This window comes from Suricata suricatta, chromosome 6, assembly GCF_006229205.1.
Source record: "Suricata suricatta isolate VVHF042 chromosome 6, meerkat_22Aug2017_6uvM2_HiC, whole genome shotgun sequence".
NCBI classification, from domain to species: Eukaryota; Metazoa; Chordata; class Mammalia; order Carnivora; family Herpestidae; genus Suricata; species Suricata suricatta.
Genome location: NC_043705.1, coordinates 25,050,292 through 25,069,974, shown reverse-complemented (window position 1 = coordinate 25,069,974; position 19,683 = coordinate 25,050,292). Strand labels below are relative to the sequence as shown.

Here is a 19,683-nt window from a genome sequence, read left to right as displayed (position 1 = left end):
TTTCCAGACCCCATGTCTTCTTCTGCCTCCACTGGCTTGGTCTGGCTGGCTCTTCAGGGCAGAGGGTGCTCTATTGGTCCCTCCTGGACCCAGAGCTCACTCTGTCCCCTATGGGGACACCGCACGATGATTGGGTCTCTGGGGGTTGGGACTATCATGTTTTCTTATTTCTTTTAAATTTTTTAAAATTTTCGATGTTTATTTTGAGAGAGAGAGAGAGAGAGCGAGCACACGAGGGAGAAAGTGAGCAGGGGAGGGGCAGAGCGAGAGGGAGACACAGAACCCGAAGCAGGATCCAAACTCTGAGCTGTCAGCAGAGAGCCCAACCAGGGGCCAAACTCATGTACTGTGAGATCATGACCAGAGCTCAAGTCTGATACTTAACCAACCGAACCACCCAGGTGCCCTTACCATGTTTTTGTCTCTTTAGCTCCAGGTCTTGCCTGGGGTCTGCGATGATGCTTGGGGTGTGAATGAATGAGGTAGGAAGGGATACATTGTGACAATTTTGAGGCGACATTGCCAGCAGCACTGCTGCGCAGGAAGTGGGGCGGGGCACGGGTCCCGGCACCAAGTGTGAGCGCACAGAGCAGAAACACTAGTTGTCCGGAGGTTCTGCCGGTCTGCACGGTAGGACTTGTAGCTGCTAGACCTTCTCTTCCTCTGTGGAAACACCGGGGCTCTTTGAGGGTATGTATTTTATTCTCCCCAGCCCTATATCATCACAGTCGAGTTTAGGACTTGGCAAACAGTAGGAGATTAGTAAATGCTTGGTGGCTAAATGAATGACTGATTGAACTTGGTGTGTTGTAAATGTCTGCAAGCCCTGTTGTCTCTCTGGGCCTCAGTTTCTCCATCTGTGCACAGTCCCTGATCTGGGGGGAGTCATCTGTCTCCATGAGCTCCCCACACTGTGACTCTGGACCTAGGCTCTGGTTGCTATGGATTTCTCCAAGTCTCTGCCACCCCGTCTCCTCTCCTAGGGCCCAGAGAGGCGGTCAGGGGGAGGCTGAGGCCATCGTGGCTAACTTAGGGGGTAGGCATAGACACTGCAGGCCCCCACTTGGATCCCAAAGGCTGAGCCTCGGGGCATAGCTTCCACATCCTTCTATGGCCCCTGCCAGGATCTAGGCACTCAGACTTGTTGGAGGGCTGTGCCCTGGAACACGACAGTGAGGGATGGTGCCTAATGGATGGACTGCCATGATTAACTGGGCTCCAAGGGCTCATGAGTATGGGGGAGGGAAAGAGGCAGAGAAAGTGGGCATAAGTTGTTTCTGAGACTCATCCTTTTTTTGGCTTCCTGGGGTGAGGCAGGGAAGAGCAGAGCCCAGGCGATGGCTTAGCAAGGGGGAGAAGGTCTCTGAGCTGCTGGGACTCTGCACCCTGCTCCTCTGGGATAAGGGTCAGACTCTCCTGGTGTTCTAGGAGGAGGCAAATGGAAATCAAAGTCCTGTGCCTAGAAGACCTGCAGAGCTGTACATGTATTGAAGAGCGAAGCATTAAATAGCACAATGGAAGTGTGCATGTGTGTGGTACGTGTTGTCTAGCGGTGGCTTTGCTAGGTTACTTGGAATGAGTGGTGTATTAGTTTCCTAGGGATGTGGTAACACATGGCCACAAACATTTCTGGAGGCCACCATCTGAAATCAAGGGGTCAGCAGGACCATGTTCCACAGCCTCTAGGGGAGGGTCCTTCCTGCCTCTTTTAGCTTCTAAGTGGCTCCTGGTAGTCCCTGGCTGGCGACCACACAGCCTGCGTCTTCACATGGCCATTGCCCTTGTTTCTCTGTGTATCCTTTTCTGTCTCGCTAAGGATACTCTCTTGGGGGGTAGGGCCCACCTCAATGAGCAGTGTGGTCTCATCTTGATTCTTCCCTTAATTACATCTGCAAAGACCCGATTTCCAAATTAGATCACATTCTGGGGTTCTGGGCAGTTGTGACTTTTGAAAGAACTCATTCTCCTCATTGCAAAGAAGGACCCTTATTTGTCTAAATCTGTAAGCCTTTTTTCCCGAGGTGTCATTATCCTACGAGCCGAGTTAACCATACTTTCAGGACCAGGCAGGGGAAGGGGGCCGGGATTCTTACCACTTGGTAGGTAGACTTCTACACTGAGCTGGGCCCGGGGTCCCAGAGAGCACCTTGAACCTCCCAGGCTTCTGCATATGTGTGTGGTGTGGCTCGGGGAAGGTGGTGGATCCTGATGCTTTTTTTTTTTTTTTTATGTTTATTTTGAGACAGACAGAGAGTGAGCAGGGGAGGGGCAGAGAGTGAGAGGGAGACACAGAATATGAAGCAGGCTCTAGGCTCGGAGCTGTCAGCACAGAGCCTGACACAGGGCTGGAACTCACTGTTTGTGAGATCATGACCGGAGCGGAAGTAGGACGGTTAACCGACTGAGCCACCCAGGTGCCCGCTGATGCTTTTTATATAGATTCTCAGTTGGCATTTCTGTTTTGAATGCCACCTTCATCCCTACTCTCAGAGGGGCCTGGGGCCTCTGACTCCAGAGCCCATGTAGGATCAAGGATGTGCAAACGCATTGCTCTCAGGCTTCCCCGCTGCTGGCTTAGACCTGGTTTTCTCTGCTTTGCTCTGTCAGTCACCGTCTGGTTTCCAGCATCTCAAATTTTGATGCTATTTGTCTTCTGTTCAGTTTATGCCTTTGTGAGTATTATCCCTTTATTGTCACTCTACTAAAATCCATCACTGGATTCTGATCACACGTAGAAGGATGCCCACATCTGGGCACGGCCAGCCTCCCAGCCCGGGCTTCCTCACAGATCACACACCAGTCCTCTGATGTCCTGAGCTCAGCCTTTGTCCTCCTCTCTCCCTAAAAATATCAATCTTCAGAATGACCTCCCCTGCCCTCTTACCCCTCCATCTTTTATTGTACTCTAGACAGGAAAGCGCTTCTGTGCCCATTCAGCGGAGGAAAGCAGCCACGTGGCCAAGAGCTCCTCATGATGTTCTCTCTCCTTCTCTTCACTTTAAAAAAACATTTTAAAATATTTATTTATTTTTCAGATTCAGAGAGAGAGAGACAGAGCACGAATTGGGGAGGGCCAGAGAGAGAAGGAGACACAGAATCCAAAGCAGGCTCCACACTCTGAGCATAGAGCCCAATGCAGGGTCTGAACTCACCAGCTCTGAGATCATGACCTGAGCAAAAGTCTGATGCTCAACGGACTAAGCCACCCAGGTGCTCTTCTCCTTCTCTTCTCTTAATTTCCTTCTGCTGATTTCTCTTCTCCTTCCCCTTAACTCTGGGTCTAGCCAAGAGAGACTGGAACTTTCTGGAAGGTTTCTTGGGGAGGCTGGATAATGGGGTCTTTCTCATTGAGGTTTTCAAAGGACACCATACAACCTCTCTGAGTTTAGGTTTCTGTGACATGTGTAGAATGTAGAAGCTGATGATCATCTATGAAAATTCAATAAACCCTGAAAACAGCATCCGGGTTGATATCTGTAATTTAAAATAATGGATACTCAGAAATTGTTTCTCATTTATCTTTACTGCTAAGACTGTGGCATGAAAGAGACTTCATTAGGCGTAGATTTTTTTTTTTGAAGAAAAAATAGTGTCATTTATCTCAATCAATGATGGATGCAGGAGGTAGCTGATGATTGTGGTTAATAAAACCCAACCAACAAAAGCCTCAGTTCATTCACAGTTTGGGACAGCTGAAGGGAGCCACGAAAATCACAGTGAGAGAGGTGCAGAAGCTTCAGGTCTCATTCTCGTATAAAAGTACCACTACCGGTTTGCTAAGCGGCACACCTGGCCTGCAGTATTGTTCAGAAATTAGGGGAGGAGAGGGGTGCTCTGTGATTGGGCCTCGGGCTGCATCTGGTCAGAGCCCCACCCTTCCCAGTTCCTTCCTCCCATCCAGGAGCCTTGAAGCTGGGGGTGCAGGCCAGGTGCAGCCCTCAGCTCCCAGGATGGGCTGTGCTTGGCTGGAGAGGTGCCTCAAGTCTGTGTAGGTGTGTGTGCATGTGTTTCTGCGTGTGTGTGTGTGTGTGTGTGTGTGTGTCTTTGTTGTGTCCAGTCTTCTCTCTCATGAGTCAGGAGGCGGCATTCCTTTATCTGCAGTATTTCCACTCAGAAATAAAAATGTCCAGTCTCTGCAAGTGATAAATGGGCAAAGTGGAAGACCATGCAGGTGAGGGTGATTAATGAACGCCCCTTTCAGGACAGAGAGCTATCACACGCCCTCTTAAACTCTTCCACAGTCCCTACCTGGCCAAAAGTGGAAGGCAAGTTCTGCTACCTAGTCCAGACCTGCAGGGGATCTTGAAGGGGTGGTTGTGCTGAAGTCCCCAAGTTTGGATCATGTGTTGCTTTGAGCACATGCTACTTCTGTGCTGTGTGCCAGGCACGGCTCAGCCCAGAGCCATGTGGGGGTGGCCGTGCTGCAAGATGGTCAAGGGCACCTGGAGTCCTGTGGGCACCTCACTGGCAGGGGGTTCACAGGGTGATGTCCACCTGGCTAACTTGCCACCTCTTGCTCTCATCCACGTCTCACCTGTCTCCCCTTCTTCCTGCGGCACAGGCTGCTTGTGCATCAGATGTGTTTTAGAAACGGGTCATGTGTGTGAGCCTCTGTCCCCGGTGTGCATGTGGGCACACAGGCACACAAACACATCCTGAAAGAGCAAGCCTATATCCAGCTACAGAGCCACGGACATCCTACTGTTAGGACACGGATCAAAGAATGCTAATTGATCAAATATTAAATGCCACGTAAACGCCACACTGAATAATTCACCTTTCCTCGTGTGGGCAACTTTGCAGCAAGTGGAATGGAAGGCAGGAGTTTTCATGCTGATAACGGTGTTAGTAGGGGAGGGGAGGAAATGTTGTTTGTTTTCCTGAAGTGTTGTGAAATGTGTGAGGACTCAAGTTTTCACTTATTAAATTCAATCCTGAAGGAATATGGTGTCAAGATTTTTCCATCTCAACCTGATTTTTAAAGAATCAGGCGATGTGGCGACATGGAAGGCATTGAGAAGCAGAGCTGGTGAAGTCGTTGGTGGGAGCAACAGCTGCCTGGATGAGGAGGACTTTGCCTGGAGACGGGGAGACTCCGAGAATAAGGGGGAACCATGGTGCAGTCGGCTGACTGCAGGGCTGCACCCTCCCCAAGATGTCCTCATTCTAATCCGCGGAGCCTGTGTCTCTTACCTCGCAAGGGACTTTGCAGGAGTGATGAAGTTGGCCCTGAGTCCGGGAGGTCAGCATGAATTATCCAGGTGAGCCCAAGGAAATCACAAAGTTCCTTTAAGAAAGAGCAGGAGTTTCAGAGTCAGAGAAGAAGGTGTGATAATAGAAGCAGAGTTTGGGGTGATGCTACCATGAGCCAAGGAATGTGGGCAGCCTCCAGAAGCTGGAATAGGCAAGCTTAGCTTGGTTGTTCTGGCTCAGGATCTCTCATGAAACTGCTGTCACCTGCCGTCAAGGTGTCTGCTGGGGTCATCTCAAGGCTTGGCTGGTGGTGGGGCTTCTTCCCAGCTCACTCATGTGGTGGTTGGCAGCCTCCAGGCTGTCTCTCGTTGGCTGGAGGCTTCAGTTCCTTCTCCACAGTCTGGGCACAGCATGGCAGCTTAAGAGAATGGGAGGGAGGGAGAAGGAAGGAAATGGGGTAGGGGGAGAGAGAGAGAAGAGAAAGAACTCAAGAAGGAAGCCATAGTCCTTCTATCACTTAGTCTTAGAAATTCTATCATTTCCACCATATTCTATTGATTAGAAGCTGGTGATTAGATTCAGCCACACTCAAGGAGAGGGGATCACATGGGGGTGTGAAAATGGGAGGTGGAGATCATTGGAAACCATCTTATAAACTGCCTGCCATGTCCACTTTACAGATGGGATAACTGAAGTCCAGAGATGTTAAGCTAGTAAGAGCTGGAGCTAGGATGGGAATCCAGCTCCAGATGAGCTCAGAGCCCACGTTCTTAACCATCAATCTGTCATACGTTTATGAAGCCCATGTATTTAAATACTCCTTCCTGTGTCTTTAAACACTCTTGCCACCTTCAGACCTTGAAGGAGAGACCAGATGTCTCTCCTTGGGGTGGTGCCCATGGCCCTCAAGTACACCTGAGACCTGGCATGGACCACTGGGCACTGCTGTGTTTGGTTTATTGTCTGTCTGTCCTGCTGGTAGGGGTGGGGAGCCGAGTGCAAGGTGGATACCTTTCTGAATGAATGAACGAAGAATGAAAAGATAGACTCAAAGAAAGACGGGTGTCCCAGCAACATGTGGCCGCAGGGTGAAGGGTCTTTCTGTGGTGGGGGGAGGCATATGTTTCTGTTTGGTGGGCTCTCTGTGTGTGATTTCCCTGGGGCCTCAGAAGCTTGCCCCTCGGCAGCTTCGTCCACCAGACCTTTCTCTCTTTGACACTGTCTCTATGGGTGCCTCAGCACAGTGGGAGGAAGGGGGCATGTCTGGTTAATGGGCCTTTGAGGGGTCATTCTGGGAAGAGAGAGGATACAGGTCAGCAAAGTGGTATTTACTATACATCTCAGATCCTCTTTCCTACTTCCTTTTGGGGGGACGGGTGAGAGAGGAACAAAGCTCAGGGATCTCTAGATGGTCACACCTAGAAGGACCTAGAAGGTCCTCCCTCCTGTAAGGAGGGGGCTTCTTCCTCATTGACTTAGCACACTGAAGCCTTGTGCCTTTTTCCATCATGTCACCTGTTGGGAACTTATAGGCCAATAGTTCTCAAGGTGTGGTCCCTAGATTGGTAGCAGCATTACTTCTCAGGCTTTCCACCTTCTACCTTCTGAATCAGAAACTCTCGGGGTGGGGTCCAGCAGTCTGTGGCTTAATGGGCCCTCCAGGTGATACTGATAGATGATAAAATCCGAGAAGCATCTGTAGGCACTTATAAATCCTTTCAAAGCTTTTAAAGTTCTTAAAACAGGAATTACCCAAAGTTAAAAATCTTCAATATATGAATGTTTTAGAAAATCCAGGAAAGCAATAGGATATCTAAAATTACCCAGAGATTAGTATTAACTTACTGGTGTGGGTCACTTCATTGTTATGGGATTATGTGTGCATTTATAACTATAACATTTAGTAAAGTTGTGATTTTACTATAAATATTGCTTCATATTCTACTTCTTAAGCATTTCTGCATGTCCTGGACTCTTGTCCACTCATGACTCCTTCACAACTGCACACTACTCCTTTCTTGGGATGTACCATAACTGACCAGTCCCTGGGCGGATGCATCCACTGACATTGGCTGTGAACTCTGCTTAGATATAGTCACAGTGTAAACCGTGAATTTCTTCATGTCCCTGTCCCTCTGGGCTTGGAGGGTAGGGCTGGTGAGGAGGCTCCTGAAAGTACAGGCATGGAGGCCTGGACATGGCAGTGAAGACAAAGGGTCAGCTGCCATGATGTCAGCAAGTCTCCGGAGCCGGTTTTGGGGGTGAGGGGAGGCAGACATTCGGAATCTGTGTGAGCGAGAATGCACTGTGATAGGAAGACATCTGATCCTAGTTTTGCTTGGAGAATACCCCCTAAAAGACAATACCTTTCTTTCTATGCACAGAAAAATGTGTGGAGGGCCATAAACCAAAACGTTAATGTAATTTCTGAGTGTTGATGTGATATTTTCATTTTCTTCTTATTGCTTATCTATATTTTCTGAATTTTCCATAATGAGCATCCATTACTGTTGTAATAAAAACATTGTGAAGAAGACAAGGGAAGTCGGGAGGAACAGTTGGTTTGGGCGGAAGATGCTTCTGGAAGGTTCCTTTATAGTTTTGCTGATGTGATGGCTCCATGGGTGCACAGAATGAGCTGCGGGTCAGGATTGAAGGAGCGAATTTGTAAATTTTTCTTCTTGAAATGCCTGGGAGAACCAGGGGCCAGAGCCGGCATTCCAAGGCTGAGAGGGCCATGAACCTCCTGTCAGTGGATCGAAGGACCCTGACTGGCTCAGAGAAAGTGCTGGTAGGGAGGGGTTCTGCAGCCAGTGCAGCTAATTCTTGGGCATGCTGTGGGTGCATAAACATGTGTGCATGAGTGTGCACATGTGCATGTGTGTGTTTGCATGCGTGTATGCAGATGTGTGTGAGTGCTGAGGGGGAATGGAGGCCAGCCCTGACTGGGGCTGCAGAGATCCTGGGGAGCACCTTGGCAGGCAGGAAGAACTATGAGCCTAGAATCTTCTTCCAGATGAGGCTGATCAGGAAGGGGTCAGGGCTATTAACCTCGGCTTCTGTGCCTGGGCTCTCACTCATCGCGATGCCCTGTGGAAGGAACCTTGAAAGACAGCACGCAAATGTGTTTCAGTGACATCTCATCTGACGCTGTAAGGGGCTGTGGTGTTTGTTTTATTAAAGTTCATTACTTTCAATTATGAAAGAGAGGTTTTGGTGGGCTTTTGTCTTCAAAGGAATTCGACCATTAGTCGGAGCCCTCTCCTCGGTGCTCAGCATTCCCGCCCTTTGGTGCAGGAAATAGTAGAGAAACCTTTCTTCACTTGAAGGAGACATTTATCCTCAAAGGGTGTGGAGAATTGAAGAGCGAGAACAGGCTTGGTTTGGGTAGGGGAGGAGGCAGAGGCTGCAGAGAGCTAACATTCTGGGGTCCTTTGAAATCTGATGCCAAATCCTTTGTTTGGCTGAGACCTGGAGGCTTTAGAAGGTTGATGGAGCTGGCTGGAGGGACAAGGGATTAGTTGTGAGGCAGCAGCTCTCTCTCTTTCTCTCTTCCTTCCCATGCTCCAGACAAGATTTCTGAGTTGGAAAAAAGTGATGGTGGCTGGAGCCCATCCTTGAAAGAGGCTGTGGGGTTTCCCTTCAGCGGGAGCTTGCAGGGGTTTCAGCAGAAGCACTGACTGAGGGACCGGGGCATGTGGGGCAGTGTGCTGGGATTGCACTTGGAATCACTGGTTTGCTTTGTAGTGTTCTTTCTTCAGCATTTCTGCAGAAGTCCCATTTCAGAAGCCATGCAATCCAGTGAGCGGGGAGGGGTGGGTTTGGGGAGTCGGGTGGGGGGTCTTGAGGCTAGCGCTGTGTGTGGGAGGGTGGGGGGCTGCCCTTCCCTCCCTGAGCAGGGACTCCTTCGCTCCCTCCTTTTGCTGCAAAGAGCTGGTGGTACTCGTGTGTCATCTCTCCAGACCACAGCCCAAGTGGAGGTGGCAAAGTTAGAAGTGCAGCTTGGAGATTGTCTCTGCCAAGTGGGGTTTGGGGTCCTCGATTACTTTGTTTGCTTCCTTTTATTTGGCTGTGAAGGAAGACAGGGAGAAGGGGTGCAGGAGGAAGGGTCTGCTATTCTGGTGTGACAGGTGGAGACAAGGGTCCTGTAGCTGTCATCTGACTTCAGGAGGTGGCTCTCCGGCCCTGCTCATGGAATCTAACCTCCCTGGGACCTGTCTCCCCAGCGCTGTCACACGTCCCTGGTGCTTTTTACCACCTGGGCATCTGTGATGAGGAGACTGTCCCTAATGGGGAAGAGTGGCTGTTAGCAGAGATGTCCATGACTATGTGAGCTCCCAACAGAGTGAGGAAGGTCTCAGGATGGGCTTCTGTGACATGTAGGAACTAGGAGTCAGGGAAGGCTTGAAGGCTGAGGAAGCACTTCTCCTGGATTCCATAGGATTTAACAGGGGCATCTTCAGAAGGTGTTCTAGATTGGGGGGCTAGCAAAGGAGAACCCCTGGATATGGTAGGGGGTGAAGGAGCAGGGAGAGAGTCAGTGCTGGAGCAGAGGAGTGAAGGGCAGAGATAAAGCTGGGTCATCTGATGGGTACCCTGGAAGGATGATAGGGAGTCTTTTTTTTTTTAATAGTTTATTGATGGGGAGTCTTGAGTACCATTGCAAGGATCTTGGTCCTCAGACCATGGAAGAGGGGACCCTTGGGAAGCTTGTGAGTTTGTGAGTGCTTTGATTAGAGATAGCTCCAAGATATAGCTCATTTGATAGGCTGGCCACTGGGTCTGGGGCTGCAGTGGGGTGAGAGGGGTTGGGGCAGAGAGAAGTACCTTAGAAGCTTCTTGGGGAATGAGTGCCCTGAGCATCACCATGAAAGGCATGGCCAGTGGTAAATCAGTCACATATGTCCCTAGTGCCCTGACCCTATTGTCTGGAGCCTTAACTTGGGACCTAGGGGCCTCAGTCCTTGACTCTGATGTTAACCCTGGGCCCCAAAGGACTGGAGCCTCGCTGCTGGCTCCTCTCCTGTCTTAGAGGACAAGAAACCTCTTGATTGGTTGCCTGCACACCTCCCTGGGTCCAGGCCTGGAACTCCTAACGCCCTCCACGCCTTCCCTGGCCCCTGTCTTCTGCTTCCCCTGCCCAGGGCCCTGAGTGTCAGTTGTCAACATCCCCAGAAAATGTCTGATGCTCTAAAGACCCTGCCAGAGAGAGGGTTCTTGGTGAGCCTGAGGATGGTGGACTGGTGGGGATGGGGGAGCCCAGGGCTGGCACTTGAAATCTGTCATTGTTTTATTAAAGTTTAAAATTTAATAAAACAAAATTTACGGGGAGATGTTCTAGCTCCACATACATCATTTGGCTTCTTGCTGACGCAGCACGTCGGGTGCACAGCTGTGCCTCCCTGTCTCTGGATGTCAAAAATGGAAGGCTTGGTGGTATCGAGGCCTCATGGGGGTGGAGGGCAGGCTGATGACATGACTAGGGGCTGGCAGGGGGACTGAGCTGGGCCCAGGTCAGGCCGGGCCAGGGTCATGCCTTTCTTTGGTGCTATTGTTGAAGACCTTAGACCTCCACTCAGCCTACCTACTGTTTCCTCCTTCACTGCAGCAGCTTGCCCAGGTGTGAGGGCACACTGAAAGCCCGGGAACATTCACCTGCAGGAACTGGAGCAGACGAATAAAGGAGCAGAGTTCAAACAGCAGGATGCCAGCTCTGCCAGTTACTTGGTGGTATAGTTTCTGAGCCCTTTTTCACCTGCAAAACAACAATAACAAGAGATACTCCCTCATTAGGTTATGGCCAGAGAGCCCCATGGGGTGCTAGGTGTGGAGCTGGCACTCAGTAAATACTAAATAAGTGTGTTTTTTTTCCTTTTTATTATGGACTAGATGCTGCTGGCATCAGGTCACAGGTCCACAGAACCTTCAGTGAATGTGAGGAGGCAGGTTCATAGACACTTGGAATACTGAGAGGCATGCTAATTATGGAAAGGGACTCAGTGTGTGCATGTAATCTTGGGAGGCTTCTAGGAGGAGGCAATTTTTGACCTGGTCTTTTAGGGAACAAGGAAGATTTCATTGGAAAGATCTAGAGACATCTGAAAAACACACTGTCAGCCAGGTGACAAAGGTCACATCACTGGCTATAAATCAGGTTGATGGTGTGTACCCTGGATGTGTGAAGGGCACTTTCCCTCCCTAAACCCCATCACTTCAGTCTAAACATGAGAAAAACATCAGATACATTCCAGTAATGTGGCATCCATCCTACAAAACACCTGACCACTACCCCTCAAAACTGTCAAGGTCAAGGCTGCCAATAATCAGGAAAGCCAGAGAGGCTCACAGCCAAGAGACTAAGGAAAGGACCAAATGTAATGTGATACCTAGATGTGATTCCAGAATAGGAGAAGGACATTGGATGAAAACTAATAAAATCTGAGTAAAGTGTGGACTTCAGTTAATAAAAAAAAAAAAAAGGCTTCCTGGGGGCACCTGGGTGGCTCAGTCAGTTAAGTGCCGACTCTTAATTTTGGTTCAGGTCACGATTTCACAGTTGGTGAATTGGGGCCCTGCATGAGGCTCTGTGCTGGCAGCGCTGAGTCAGCTTGAGATTCTCTCTCTACCTCTGTCTCTGCCCCTCCCCTGCTTGCTCTCTATCTTTCTGTCAAAATAAATAAATAAACATAAAAAGGAAAAAAGAAAAAGGTTCTAAGCCTATTTTTCTAAAACGGAGCATCTGGGAAAAGATGAGCATATGACTCTTCGGGTTTCGGGGACTGGAGTGGGGGTGGGGGTACTCACAGAGGTTGAAGTCTTGAGCTGAGAGTGGAATTCCAGCCATCACTGATGTTATTGCCAATGACGAGAACCAAAATAATAATAATAGCAACGGTGACTAACAAGCTGGCTAACTCAGGGGTCTGTTAGCTTGGGCTCTGACTTTCCTGGCTTACCTCTTAAAGTGTGTTTCTCAGGGTGATGGCCCAAGCTAATTGACAGAGTACCCAGCAGGGGGCATGGGTTCATGACCCTGTGACTGACGCTTTGAGGTCATAACCTCAAAGCGTGGGGAGGCGGTCCGGGTAAAGGTTGGTAGGTCGGTGGTGGAAGCGAGCTCCGCCCTAGCGGCGGGATGGAGGAGGGGGAAACCTCAGCTGCGTCCTGAGGTCCTGAGCGTCCTGAGCCTGGCGCCTGTGAGCATGCGCATGGGCCTCTGGGGAACCGCGCAGGGGCCCGGCACCTGCTCAGAGGCCTCCCCTCTTCGGATGCACCCATATCACCTGGAACCCAGTGTAGGCCCTCAAAGCAGGTGAGTGGCAACAGTTTTTAAAAATCAGAGAACTGATTACAGTTTGGCCCAGATTCCCGGTGCTGAGAGAGCAGCGAGACATTTGCATGAAGGCCTTGGAGGGTCTGGAGCTCTCTGCCGTCATTTGTGGCTTTCCTTTTAATCGCTATTTATTTTTAAATATCTGTCTAATGTATAATACAAGCTTAGGCTCTTGAGGCCATCGTCTCCCCTTTCAGCTCTGTTTCTGAAATCCCATTTATGGAGGACAAATAGCTTTTGGGTACAAGAGTCTTTGCCTCTTCAAAGAAGCAGTTAGCGGGCTGCTCTCTCCTGACTGTCTATCTGTGGTTAGGGCAGCAAAGTGAAATTATTTTAATTCCATTTAAACTCTCTGGGGGTCTGGCTGTCAAGGGAGGCAGCTGCTGTCTTTGTTGGCTTGTTTTCCTCATAAAAGGTAGGTTGCTTGGGCTGGTGGGGATGGGAAGGCGATGGCACCAGCAGGGGGTCTGTCTCTGGCTCATGGCCCCCATCTAGGCCTGAAGAACTGGGCCTAACATCTCTCTGAACTTCAAAGAGGCTCTCAGCAGGATCTTTGTGGTAATGACTCAGGAGGGTGTGTTTATGGAGTTTGTGCGTGTGAGTGCCCCAGGCCTTGTGGTTGGCTGGATTTGTTAAGAAGCTCATGCATTTCAGCAGCCACACTCTGTGGAGCATCTACTGTACCATTTATGGGCATCCATTGTGCCTTTTATGACAGACACCAAGTCAGTCCCCAGCTTGGTGGGGTGGGAAATATGGGGTGTGTAGGGGGAGGTCAGAGGAAAGGCATGCCTGGCCAAGATGGGAGGGCTTCCTGGAGGAGGTGGTTTGTAGATTGAGCTCTGAAGGACGAGTAGAGGTTGTTCTGCTGATGCTATCCTCCTCCAGCAGCGAAGCATGGGGCATAAAGTTGGCCATGAGCTGACTGCCACCTTGAGAGAAACTTTATAAGGTGGGAATGTGCCTAGACCCATGCAGCTGAAAGGACTGTGGAGGTGACAACAAGGGGCTGCTGGATCAGAGCCTGCCTGGAGTGATGGGGTTGTCTCAGGCTGAGGAGGGGGGAGTGGGAGTGGTCTTTAACCTTAGACCCTTGTGATTAATTAGGGGGCATATTAGTTTGGGAACAAATGGTAGATATCTCCCAGCAAGGAGAACTCAACTAATAGGTGATATAGGGGGGCCACCAGCGACCCTAAATGGTCTCTCCTGTGGGGATCCTCACTGGGGCATCATCTGGGCTGTGATGCCAGGTCTCAGATTTGTAGCCAGGAGTTGGGGGGGGGGGTGACAGCATGGTCATTGGAACCAGCTTCCCTTTACCCTGGTGCTTCTTGCTTTTGTTTAATCTCATAGTGGCCCCTTCTCGTGCCTGGGGGTACTTGGTTTCTGGCTGGGGTTTGGAAGACTTCTGGGGACCTTCTCAGGAATGTGGAAACTGTGAGGACTCCTGGCCTGGGCTTTGTGCAGGATGACTGGGACAAGACAGACAGCCTCTTGGCCTGGTGTCTTGGAAGGCACTGGGGCACTGGTAGCGGGTTCAGTGCCCCCCTGGGAGGGGGAGGCCCTTGAGCTCTCTGTGTGCCTGGGCCAGGCACTGCCCTTTAGTGCCCACAGGAGGAGCCAGGGGTAAGTGGTTGGCTCACATGGCATGTTACTCTGATAGCATCATGGGACCAGGCATTGGAAAGCCCAGGACCTGGCTGAGGGATTTGTTGGGTTATACTGTCAGGTCACTTAGCTTGGCTTTGCCTGTTTCTTCTTCTCCTCCCTCAGTTTTATCAGTTTTATCATCTTAAAATGTGGGTAACTGAGAGTATATGTGCCATTCAGTGCTTTGCCAGCATAGGTGGGTATTTCAGATCTTGTGGCCCTGCATTCTGCAAAATCCCCCTCCCCCAAATCCCTCCTGAGCCTCAGAGATTCAGGATCCAGAATACCCACCAAGGCTTGCCTCACTGGTGACTCTTCTCTTGAAGCACTGGAAAAAGAGCAAAGGACTTGACGATGAACCCTATATCAGGCACCTCAGAATAGCTCCTCTGACAGGTTGGGATGGGTGGGCAGTGCTAATTTTATCTGCTGACATTTGCTTGATTCACACTGACAGCAAAAGACCCTTCCCTGATAGGGCCAGATCTTTCTTGGTTTCGGAGTCGAGGTAGAGCCTCTGCCTACCTGCAGGGCCCCCAGGACCCTCCATGTGAGCATAGCAATGCCCCTGTGGGAGCCCTGTGGAGGGCATGGGCCCCTCCCTGGGGAGCTGGGCATTGTTGCTTAAAGATTCCAGTTTTCTGTTTTACAGGGAAGTGAAATAGCTTGTTGCAGGCTATGCTGTTGGCAAATAGAGGTTTCCAGTTGGGACTTCCACTGTATACAGCAAGTTTGTTTAATATTTTGTGGCTGCAGTGGGACTGGATGTTGAAGGGGGCTGGTCAGGCCTGTGGGCACTGTGGTGCAGTGGATGGCAGGAGGGGCAGGGTCTTGAGACAGGAGTGTGGTAATGACCCCAACATTGGGATGTGAAACAGGTGGCAGAAAGGCTGGCACTGGTGTGGTGCCCACTAGGGTGAGTATTCCAGTGTGAATTTGGGGTTCCCATCCAGTGTGGGACACCTAGGCAGACTCCTTTCTGGTGGACTTGGCCACTGACAGCTGCCATGGCTAGTAGATAAGAATTCACTAGCTAACAAGTCTGGAGGAGATCTACATTTTATTCTCACTGATAATTTCTATAGATGAGCATATAATGGAAAGAGAAATATGGTGAGACTCAAGCCTGTTTCCTCAGCCCAGGCATAAATATTGACCTTCCTTTTTATGTGTCTATGCAGAGCTTGACCATATGCCCTTGATCATTATTTAAAGGTGGCTTAGTCTTTCATCTAGGGGCTGGTGTCGAAGACCCCATTCTGTCTCCCTTCTGTGGGGAGGGACAGCCCTCCCCTGAACGCCATGACCTGGCATCCTCTGGGTGGAAGGGCCTTGTTAGCCTCCCTCCTGCCTTTGCCAGGGACATGGCCTTACGTAGTGTAATGTTGGGCCCATGGGGTCGGCAGTCACTGACCTCCTCGGCACACAGAGCAAAGCTGTTTAGTTATCCTTTATGTTTTACAGATGAGGAAACTGAGGTTCAGAGAAGAAAAGAAACTTGCCCAAGGTCACACAGCCAGTAGGTGATGGAGCCAGGATATCGATCTCAAGTATGTGATTCTGGAGGCTGCACTCTTACCTACTGTGCTATGCAGAACATGCTAGGAGCACAGAGGAAGGTGGGAAACCCAGCCGAGGGGTGAGCATGCAGGAGAGAAAGAGGCGTTACTGGAAGTCTACTTGAGCTCTGTTCTGGTTACGGATAACCAACCGCCTATACATTATGCTGTCAAACCACAGTCATTTACTGTTGTCATTTCTCCTGGTTTGGGAGGGTGGGGGTTAGACTGGGCTCATTTGTGGACTCTGAACAAGGTCTCTTGTGTGGTCACATTCGGATGGTGGCTGGGACAGAGTTCATCCCTGAAGGGCTTCCTCACTCACCTGTCTGGTGACGGAGGCTGGCTACTGGCCAGGACCTCAGCAGGGGCTGTGCTAGCCTCTCCATGTAACCAGGGCTCCCCCATGCCTGGCAGCAGGGTGGCGAGAAACACGGCTCCAGGGGGTCGGGCCGAGCTGCATGGTCTTTTCTGACTTAGCCTTGCGAACAATTCAGTGTCACTTCCACTGGACTGTCTTCACTAGGAGCCAGTCACTAAGACCAGTTTCATGGAGAGGAATATGACTCCGCCTCTCTATGGGGGGGTGTCAAGGAATTTGCAGATGCTTCCCACAAACCCAGGATGAGAGGATGAGTGGAAGGATAAGGAAGGAGATAAGCAGAGATAAGATAAGGAGAGAAAGAGGGAGGGTGTTGCTGGCTGAGAGCAAAGGCTTGGGAGAAAGCTTGGTGCAGTGGAGAAGACCATTGGGGCAGGGGTGGGGGTGGGGGGTGAGAACGTCCCTGAGGGCTTTGGGAGGGGGATGGCAGGAGAGTGGATGTTGTCTGGAAGGGGAGGGGACCCTTTCATGGCTGTGTGGTTTAATTCTGATGGCTCTATTTCCACATAGACGGCACCCTTAAAACCAAAAGCTAGTTTGTTGAATTCCTCCCTGGGCTTTGAAAGCAGCTGGGAGCCCTGGTGACTTCGGCCTCAGGGTCCCTGGGCAGTAGCTCTGGGGTGGGACTTTCACAGAGACCAATCCCATGCTGAGTGTGCTGAGCTCTACAGGGGCACCCTGGGTGTCTGCGTGTTCCCATCAGCTGCTCACCCACTTCCAATGTGGTGTTCCCTCCCTCCTAGCTGCTCCTGGGTGTCCAGAACCAGGGTCAGGGAGTAACTCACTGGGTAATGGAGTTTGCTTTATCCTGGTAATTGGGGGAGGTTGGAATAAAGGGACGAAGGTTTCGAGAAGAAGCTGGAAAAAGGTTTGAGGAAAGGTGCCCTTTTGCTTAGGTGTGTGAATCACTGCCCCTCAGCTTTTGAAAATACTTTGTCCATGCTGTGCTTAGCCTTAGGGGCTGCCTCCGTGTTTCTCTCTCCTTTCCTGGCACATACCACAGTGCCCGGGCCAGCTGCTTCCTGACCTGCTTCTCCACTTGGCTGGGTGGAGGCTTGGTCTAGGGAAGAGCCGGCAGACCTTCCAGGGCATGTGGGAGAAGGCGTGTGGGGTTGGATCCACTCTCTATACACGAAGTAGACAGTTTTCACACAGAGGTGTGATGGAGGTGTTCCAAGGTGGCCCCTATATACACACGCTGCATAAACAGTCTCCCCTTGAGTGTTTGTAGGACTTGTAAATATGATGGACACTCTAGTGATTGTGTTACATTGTATGATTCCCCGGAGGAGCAGACTGGAGAGAGGGTCTTCTACTGGCTGTGAAGGAGTAAGCTGCCCTGCTGTGGGGAGGGCCAGGTGGCTAGGACCTGAGGGCAGCCCCTGCATGCGATAGCCAGGAAGAAAATGGGGACCTCAGTCCTCAAGTTAAAGTGCCACCTTGATCTCAGCTTTGTGAGGCCCTGAGCAGAGAATTTGTCAGAGCTGTGCCTGGACTTCTGACCTACAGAATTGTGAGATAGTTATTGGGTGTGGTTTTAGCTGCTAAGTTTGTGGTCATTCATTTGTTACGCAGCAGTAGGAAACACATACAGCAGGACCGCTCTGTCTGGGTTGAGGGTGGCATCTGGGCCCTTGGCAGTTAGGGCCTGCAAGGGCTGTGGCTTGGGTGTGGCTTGCATTGTGGCCATGGTGGCTTGGTTCGGTGGCCAGTTCTAGACTCTTGGGCCTCATGGATCACCTCCCATAGAGGCTCTGGTCACCTGACAGCCCACTTTTTATGGCCTGGTACAGCCACATTTTATTGTCAAATTAGTAGGAATAACAGCAGCATTTTAGTGGCTGATTGGGAGTCGTATATTAGCTATCGTATTAATAAGTGCACAGTGACAGGAGACCAGTGAGAGTGAGGAAATGAGACACGGTATTTATCCCCAGTGCAAAATCTTTTTTATTATTAAAGACACTGGGTTAACTGAGGATAGATTTAATGCCTGCCAGTAATTTTATTGGATAATCAGCAGCCCAGGGTCCCCACCCCACTGTAGCCTGAGCTGTGTAACCCTTAACTAGGGCTGTTGGATTCTTTGGAGGAGCCACGGGTCTGGGAAGTTGCAAATATGGGCACTTTCTTGGGACTTCCTCCTGGGCCTGTAGGTGTGCAGGCAGCACCCAGCCTGTGGCTACTGGTGGGCAGATCCTGAGCAGCCCACATGAGACGGGGCGAGTGCCGCACGCATTTGGAAATGAGCAACAGGAGGCCAGGGCAAGTTCGGAGGCATCTGAAGAGGAGGATTGCAGGGAGGGCATCAGGACAGGTGCACTCTGTGCAGCTGGAGACCACCAGCCTCTGCCTCCCCTGTGCTCTGTCGCTCTGTGCCTAGCTGAGTCTGTGGCCAATGGCGCAGCCTTGGGGAGGATAGGTGCGCTGGTACTGGCTGGAGGAGCCCCACAGCCCAGGTCCATGGATGGAGGAGCTGGGGCTGTGGCCGCTCCAGCAGTGGAGCATGCATTCCGGGAGGGGGACTGCACTGAAGCCCCCAGCCCGCTCTTGGGCCTTGGAACACTGGAGAGGAGGGCTAGAGGATACAAGACTAGACAGGAGACAAATGTATAGGATCCAGGGCTGCCAGGAGCTGTAGTCCAGTCAGGTCTGTTTCCTATGAACACATAAGCCCTGCAGACTTGCTTTTCTTGAGCTCCAGTCCGGATCCCTTCACTGCTTCTCTGTGGCTCTTGTCTGAAGGGTCAGCCCTTCTCTCCTCCAGGCCTTCTAAGGGACTCTCATCTGAACCCCTGTTTGTACTTTCTCCCACCCCCTCTTGCCTCCACCACTGGGAAGTAGTAGACACGTGGTGGTAGGTGAGGGGCTCTCTGTGGCACAGGTGACAGGGAGAATGGCATGAGAAAAAGACCCTGGGGTTTGGGGCCCAAGTGCCACGGGTTTATACTTCACCCTGCACTGTGCTTCCTGGATGACATTGACCCCAGAGGCATCAGTTTACTGTCCTCAGCTGCCAGAGACGACCACCACCTCTCCCTCCCAGGGGATAGTTGTGAGGACCAAAAGAGAGAATGAACATCTGTGATGGACTTTGTATACTGTCTGGCACATGGGCGGTGCTTATTATGGAGAGTGTTATTACTCCTAGAAGGACTCAGACGCTTGTATTCTCAGAGGAACCTCCTGGCTGATATTGAGGTTCATTTGCTAACTTGTTTATTCTTTCTGCAAGTGTATGGTTCTGGGTGTTGGTGACGCTGTGTGTGGCAGGTAGCAGGAGCTCAATGAGTGTTTATTGAGAGGATGGCTACAGAGATTATAGACAAAATTCCTTCTCTTGGGGGGCTCAGCCTCGGGGTGTGTGTGGTTGTGCTTGTGAGTGGAGATATTTTCTGGTTTTTCTCCGGACATTTGATCTTACTTTGGTACCCAGTACCAAGGAAGCCTTGATGATGTCTCTGTCATTATGAGCCTGAGAAATTGCCTTCCTTATTCCTCTGTAGGCTGACATGCTTTTGGCCAGAGATTTCGGGGAGAGGTGACTGTGATTGGATCCTCCT

At 50.7% G+C, this 19,683-nt stretch overlaps 1 long non-coding RNA gene across 1 annotated transcript; it reads left to right on the top strand.

The window, feature by feature from the left end:
• Positions 1 to 563: 563 nt before the first annotated feature.
• Positions 564 to 11,053, top strand: LOC115294589. Its single transcript, XR_003909980.1, has 3 exons — positions 564 to 690; positions 4,941 to 5,261; positions 10,802 to 11,053. It is a non-coding gene; the product is annotated as an uncharacterized LOC115294589 (long non-coding RNA).
• The last annotated feature ends 8,630 nt before the right edge of the window (positions 11,054 to 19,683 follow it).